This window comes from Pseudochaenichthys georgianus, chromosome 16, assembly GCF_902827115.2.
Source record: "Pseudochaenichthys georgianus chromosome 16, fPseGeo1.2, whole genome shotgun sequence".
NCBI classification, from domain to species: domain Eukaryota; kingdom Metazoa; phylum Chordata; class Actinopteri; order Perciformes; family Channichthyidae; genus Pseudochaenichthys; species Pseudochaenichthys georgianus.
Window position 1 is genome coordinate 12,033,774 of NC_047518.2, and position 7,916 is coordinate 12,041,689.

General features: G+C 40.7%; 1 long non-coding RNA gene across 1 annotated transcript in view; it reads left to right on the plus strand.

Annotated features, from left to right (window-relative positions):
* Positions 1-7,280: 7,280 nt before the first annotated feature.
* LOC139435474 (uncharacterized) overlaps positions 7,281-7,916 on the plus strand; it is a 1,665-nt gene continuing 1,029 nt past the window's right edge. The window contains exons 1-2 of the long non-coding RNA XR_011644716.1: positions 7,281-7,400; positions 7,677-7,864. This is a non-coding gene — a long non-coding RNA (uncharacterized lncRNA). The remainder of the gene's footprint in view (positions 7,401-7,676; positions 7,865-7,916) is intronic.

Sequence of the window (7,916 nt, forward strand, 5' to 3'; positions counted from 1 at the left end):
AGGTCAGGAATGGGAACATATAAGACGGGACAAAAATGCAAAATAAACTGAAAAGCATGGACACAGGACATGGACAAACAAAAAATAAAAATGAGACAAACACACACAACAAAGTCTGCACACAATGCTAAAAACCAGTGCAGAAGGGTCAAGAAGAAAAAACAGGTTAAGGCAGTTGTCAAAATCTTGAAAGATAGAGCTAAGATAAATGTTCGATAAAATGTAATAGGAACGTGAATTTGATGAACAATCAAAAAGAGGTAAACAATGAACAAAAGAACACTGATACATTCCAAAAGTATGTTTTTACAGTTATAAACGACCTATATCAGAAAATATATAATATCACATGCCAAAAGTTACTTAGCCTTTCGTCAAAACAGCAATCGAAGAAAGAAATATGTTTTTTATAAAAGTTTTACATTTTATATATATATTTTTTTTTTTATTTGCATTGAACTAATCCTTAACTTGGACAAACACATCAAGAAACCATAGCATACAAATGAATATTTGAATAAGCATATGTTTAACAAATCAATATGAGATTAGGCCCCGTTCATGCAGACTCTAAGACATATTGAACAGTTTTCCATATGCTTACTCGTTTGGCAATGAACAGTTGTTTAACTTTGACACACAACTTATGAAACTATCTACAAAAACATGAATATGGAGGAGGTTGCAAATGTGGTTTATGGATCACAGATCAATATAAACTTAGGCCCCATTCATGCAGGCTCTAAGATATACTGAACAGTTGAGGTAGGCAATATGTTAAGGCTCTTTGAACAATTTAGTATGATACATTCCGATGGTTATGTCTTTGAGTAGCATCCCGGCTTGGGTTTGAGAGTATTTTACAGTTGGGCCCCGTTCATGCAGACTCCAACTGATAATCGCAATAAACACTGCAAACAACAAACCAATAATTTAATATATATTATATAGATGTATAATTATATTTACAGATATTTACAAATATGTACACACAAGTATAGACAAACACAGATAATAAACAGTTGTGCCCCGTTCATGCAGACTCCAACTGATAATCACAGTAAACACTGCAAACACTGCAAACAACAAACCAATAATTTAATATATATTATATAGATGTATAATTATATTTACAAATATGTACACACAAGTATAGACAAACACAGATAATAAACAGTTGGGCCCCGTTCATGCAGACTCCAACTAATAATCAGGTTCACACAATACCCACACTGCAGTGCCACAAATACGTTGAAATTACCCAGAATATTTAACAGTAGACATTGAAAGTTACTCAGGCCCCTTTCATGCGGGCTCCAAGCAACATATACAATGTTTTCCAAAGAGAGTAAGGCTTGCCACTAGCCATGTTCCTTGTTCTAGGTCCGTAAATTACAAAAAAGGTATTAATTGGCCATGACACGTAAAACACAAACCAATAACTTAATATATACGATATAGATATATGCATACACAATTTTTGACAAACACAGATAATAAACGTACACCTGCAAAACACAGAAATGGCCAACAACCTTTTTTTTAGTCTCCGTAAAAATGGATTAATTTGGTCAGTTTTCTACGGACTACTTTTCCTTCTTTAATCCGTCTGCCGTCTTGCTATATGATTTAATCTGACTTTGCAGTACAAGGCAGAAGCCATCTTTACCAGAACATGGACATGGTTAGCTTCAACACACATGTCAAACATGTGGTTGTGCAGCTGTGGGAAGAGATTTTTCTCAGAACACTCAGAAAGCACCTGATGGACAATTGCCGCTGTTGTTCCTCTTCCCTGTGGAGCCTTTCCCTCATTGGCATTTAGAAGCCGCTGAAAACATGTCAGTGCATGTGAGCAAGGCATGCAAGACCTTCTGTTCTATCTGTTTGACAATGAAGCCTGCGATGTATGAGATCGCTGCTTCTTTGTACTCAGATAGATGGTTAACATCAGGAAGGTTAGCAAGGGTGTCATCCTCAGTCAAAATCTCTTCCACTGGCTCAATACCCAACCTGCGTGCCATGTTGATATTTGCCGGTGTTGAGTCAAGGATGGTTGTGTTGTCACGAAGAAGACAGTTACCTGTGCCTTTTTTCACCTGGTGCCTTACAAGGAGACGCTTGTATGCCCCTCGGAACTGCCTGACATTGGGGTTGTTGTTGTAACCTCCACGCGCTCTGATTGCAGAGAAAAACAGCTCCAAATGATCCTGACTTAGCTTGTAGGTCAGAAGGTATCGACAGGGGGCAGCTGGCTGCTCTACCAGGTCTTCGTAGATGCCAATAACACTTCTCCCACAAGCAATGAAACCACAGATGGGTGTTTTCTTCTGTGTGGCATGTAAAGGAACACGTTTGTTGTCCTTTCCTTTCACTTTAAGCCCACGGAGAAGGGACTCAGCTTCTAATAGAATACCTATGGCACGGTGTTTAGTTGCTGGCTTGATGGGTGCTTTGTGTCCTCTCCCGAGTGGGTTTCGGCTGTTAAGGACGTCAAAGGCTGCATCAATTGTGCGCAGGAACTGAACTGTGGCTGCACTTCCAGTAAACTGAGGATACTTAAGCTCATTTTCTGAATATTCAAGGGCATCTGCCACACTGCTGCTAAATAGTTGGGCTGCAAGATTGACCTTCATTTTCTGATTTCTCCACTGGATGTGGGCCATTTTTAGTTTGTTGCCATTCCTGAAACTTGCTCCATTTATTGGTGCCAGTCCTAGAACCATACCCTGAAAAATTCTTGACGGTGGGATTCATAGAAACATATTTTGGGGTGGGGGCATTTTATGACAGGCCAAACAATAGTTTTATTGGTTGCAATGACAGTGGGTTAATGATCGTCCCTTCAGGGCATTATGTGCATCCAGGGCACGAGTACGGTTGATCCACTGGAGGCCTTTGTACACATTGGTGGTGGTACCACCGCTGACAAATGTCACAGCAAATCTGAGAAAACAATAAATACTTGTTATGTAAGGTATGCATTATGGGATTTTTTTTATGATAATAGAATATCTCTAATGTATTTCCCACTAACATTCTATGGTTCTAGGACTGGCACCAATAAATGGAGCAAGTTTCAGGAATGTCACACTTTTATTTTGTAAGATAGCAAGGGGGGGCATATCGTGATGGCCAGGCCTGTCATAAAATTCCCCCCCCCCAAAAAGAGGTTTCTATGAATCCCACCCTCCAGCATTTGTCAGGGTATGGTTCTAGGACTGGCACCAATAAATGGAGCAAGTTTCATGAATGTCACACTTTTATTTTGTACGCATAGCGTATATAATAATATGCTGACAAAGACTATGTAACATTTGTAAACATATTTTGATTATTATATGACAACTATGTAAAATTAAACAATACATTTTAAAGCACGTTTATACAGACAGGACGTAACAATAATGATAAAAAAAAGATTAAAAAAAACAAAAACTGAAAAGGAAGTGACGAATGAATTTCGACATCTCAAATACGGAGCGAAAGTTAAACCATAAGAATCAGACTATGAGCTACCACTAAACAACTCACAGTCTGAATATTACCATTAATAAAAACCCTGAACGTTTACTTTTCGTTTTAAACATCTTTTTAAGGTGTAAACCTATGGTGTAAACGTGTCATTTAGAGGCGTAAACGTATCATTTAGAAATGCGCGTTCCCGTGACAAGGGGGGCATTTCATGACGGGGAGGCATAATGTGACACAACACCGGCTCTCGCCCGCGAACGAGCCGTTTTTTTTGCGGAGGGATCTAGATCGGCATGAAGGCACATTATGCAATCTGCAATGTGCACATTATCCCGCTTATTACACATGGCAACATTCCCAACAAAGTAACGACATGACTCCCAATATTAATTGAAATGCTTTTATGGATTTAGAAAATGATTTTATTGATTTAAAAAATAGTTTTATGTATTGATTTAAATTGACATGCATCCGCTAAGAAAAGTAGTCCGTTGTTACTGTTTGAACTAACGTAACAAAGGCAGGAACTGCTTCGATAGTGTTTTTGAGGAGCTTTTTGATTACAGATTTGAAAACATCGTTGCTTGCACAATGTGCACAAAGTAGCACAATTGCTGCAGCCTAGCAGCTGATCTCAGAGCACGCTCCCCTCTCCTGCAGGGGGGCGTGGTCAGCTGCAGCTCACAGAATCAGCCCCCTGCAAAAACAGCGCTGGAAAGAGCAAATGGAGCGAAATGAGGCATGGTATTTGATTTAATTATAAAAGGTATAATATGTGGTAAACTGAAGAGCCCTTTGGGAGCCGAAAGAGCCGGCTCTTCTTGGTGAGCCAAGCCAAATGATCCGGCTCACCAAGAAGAGCCGGAATTCCCATCACTAGGCCGGCACTTGACTGATGTTATATCGCTTTGCATTCTGGGTTAACAGACTGGAAAGCGATAGGTCGCTTTTTCTGTCAATCAAGTAAACTCCTGAATTAAGTGGCAGGGAGGACAAGGGAGGAGGGATCAAAACCTGTTTTGTCTATTTTAACGGAGCTTGATTTTTTTTATTTTAATGAATGACTCGCGGTCTACCAGCATTGCTCGCCCGCGGACGTACTGGGCACCTCTGATCTAAAGGAAACCTTTATACAAAAATACATGAGAAGTTATATGTTAGGTGTAGGGTTACAGACTGATTAACAAGCAACACATAGAACTTAAAATAGTGATGCAATGCCGAAATGTAAAAATGTGACAGTCAAAAAGTGTTTTCCCCCTTAGTTTGGTGTTCGCGGTCAAATTTGACCGGTCCTGTTTTAACTGCGATTACATTAACACAAAAACCATCACCACATTTAATTTAACAGTCTTTCAAACTGTGGGGGGATGGGCACATAAGAGCGGGAAATGTATCAAATTGTTCTCTGCGTGTGTTTGTGTGTGGCAGGTGTGATAGGCACATAATGGGGAGGGGAAACCTTTATATGCTTTATATACAGTCTATGGGGGAAACACATCTAGTTTGTGTGTGTGTGTTTTATCTGATCTGGATGGTTAGTAATTCCTTTTCTTTATGGCGGTGACCGGGAACACCGTGGGTGTTACAACGTTGACTAAATCATCCATAATTTAATGAAAGTGGTGATCAGTATTGAAGGATGAAGATAAGGAAAAAGTAACTGTGAATATAAGATATAGTAAATCCTGTTATAGGAAACCTTGAGCTGTCTGAGTGGAAAAATAACGTGTTTAAGTTTACTGCTGTTAAAGTTTACTGCTGGCCGGCTACATCCTGTTATCTTCAAGGACGAGATGTGGGGCCCTGATCCTCACCAGACGCAACTGTCTTGTGAGAAAACCAGTTAAAACAGGTAATTAGAAAAAGGGAGTATGGCCCTGGCCTGACCTTAGCTAAAACTGTGTGTTGCTGGGCAGAAAAGGCAGACTGCAGCACAGAGAGCACCAAAGGTGGGGGCTTCACAGCAAACACTATAAAGAACAAGATATATTCAGAATTCGGCACTCACTTCAACTGGGACCTCACACTGACGAGCCTGTCACGGTGGGAACTCAAGAAGGAGTCCAAAGCGCTTTGTGGTATAGTACGGATTGATATATCTTTGTTGAACTGTGTAATAAAGTGCTTATTTGTAGAAACAATTCATTGGAGTGCAAAGTCTAGTTTTTGTACAGCTAACAGAGAATAGTGTCTAGGACACAATTCCTTTCCCCTCAGAACTAAGAAAGGTCATCGGCAGATCCGGACGGCGACCCCGCTCTGGCCATATCCAAACGATCTGCGCGGAGGACGGACCTGGTCCGGTAAACTCCAACAGCATATGTTCAAATGTGTACTGTGAAGGATATCATAAAGCCTTAATGCAATCGAATGTAAAACATGATTGATGAATGTAGTAAATCGGTCAGATTTGACCCGAAGACAACAGGAGGGTTAATGCCATATTCACTTAGTAACGCATGAACAACTTTTACAAATATTTCTAATATACTCTGTGTTGGTAAATGTCATCTAGGTTGCACATTTCCTACTGAAATACATGCATGGCCTACCAAGTTACTGCGTGGCACTTTAGTTTGGATAAAACTAGTATATAGTTTCACTATATAAACGTTACATTCATAATCAAACGAGACAATCTGCAAGATAATTAGCTATTTGGTATGATTCTTAATGCTTGTCATTCACAATAAAATAAAAGAAGTACCGATACATAGCAGAATAATTGTGGCGGTGTTCAGCTTACCTTGTTCAACATAATTTATTTAGCTAATACTACAGCGGGCTGCAGGCGAACCAAGTCCGCGTTTCGATGCATTCCTTGATCTCCAGTTATAACGCCGGACTCCGCCGCCGGTCAAAGCTAACGGAGCCCCAGGGGGCTAGCTACGGCCGCCGGGACCTATGGCCGGGACGCGCTAGCGAGCTAAACCCCCTGCAGCCCCGTTAGCTTCGGCGGCGTGGACTCCGGCGGCCCCACTGGGATAATTGAGTCCCCTTTTAACATTTGCTCCCGTTTAGCATTATGGGCGTCATATCCATATAGTATAAAAGTCTTACCCAAGGCTGAATCATAAACTAAACTGTATATATGTATAAAGGGTTAGGTCCTTAGCTGGCTAATAAGCTACATAACAAGCTAAGCTAACAAGCACACAAACACCTGCTAACGGGGTGTATAATATTATCATTTTACTCACCAAAAAAAGCTGAAAGTAGACTTCTTGGAAGGTCTGTTAGTACATTCAAGCGCACAGCACGACATTTTAATTATCTGGTATTTGTAACAATATTCCCTAACAGGCACGATCACCACGAACACAGCTAAAGGGTCAAGTACAGTAACTACGACTAACTAACGTTGTAGCCTCTATGGTTTTAGCCTAGCAGAGTGGACAAGTTGCTGTTAGCTGACAGTGAGGCACGTATCTGTCAATCAAAGTGACCACGCCCTAATGTATGCACAAACTTTAAGACCTAATATAAATAAAAGGGTCGCGTTAGAAAACAATTCACTCACAGATCCATAATCATGAAGGTGGAATCTAACTATATCGATAATAAAATGTATGGAGCCAGGGAGAGAAACATGTTTTTTTCCGCTGTAAAGTTGGGCATTTTAACATGGGGGTCTATGGAAATTGCTCCTTTCTGCAGCCATCGCCTATCGGCCAATATATGAACTGCAGTGTGTGGCACTTCCGTATTGGCTTCCCGGCTCTTCCCCACATAGACATATAAAGAGTAGACGCCGCATTGGCTGCTGGGGCGCAAGAAATACGGCCGCCATCTTGGACCGGTCATCCTACAGACATTCTACCCATAGACAGCAGAGGTTTCAAGATGCCAGAGCACTGTGCAGCATATTGCTGTGCAAATCGGCGGACGATTGCGAACAGGGGTCGGGGGATTACTTTTCACAAGTAAGATTCAACATTATAATTGGTTGTATTTTGTAAATAGAATATTATTGTACTGTATTGATGTCCGCCAGCGAAATCGTAGCCAGCAAACATTATGTTCATGGCCAACTGAGACTTTATAAATCGCTGCTGTAACAAGTGAATGTCCCCGTTGTGGGATGAATACAGTAAAATCTAATCTAATCTATCTAGGAAGAAGAAGGAAGAAAATAAGCTTGACCTCCTTCTTAAAATGTTTTTGTGTTGACTCTCAAATCTCCCGTTTTTATTTTGAAGGTTTCCCAAAGACAAAGATATGAGAAAGAAGTGGGAAGTTGCTTTGAGGAGGGAAGGGTTCACTGCAAGCGAGTCATCCGTGATTTGCAGTGAGCATTGTAAGCAGGACGAGTTTGACAGGACAGATTGTCCGACTCAGAGATGGTGTTATTCCCTCCATCTTCAGCTTCCCGGTTCACCTCCAACGAGTAGGTGTATCATCATACGGTTATTAGCATTCATAAATGTAAATATTCTATT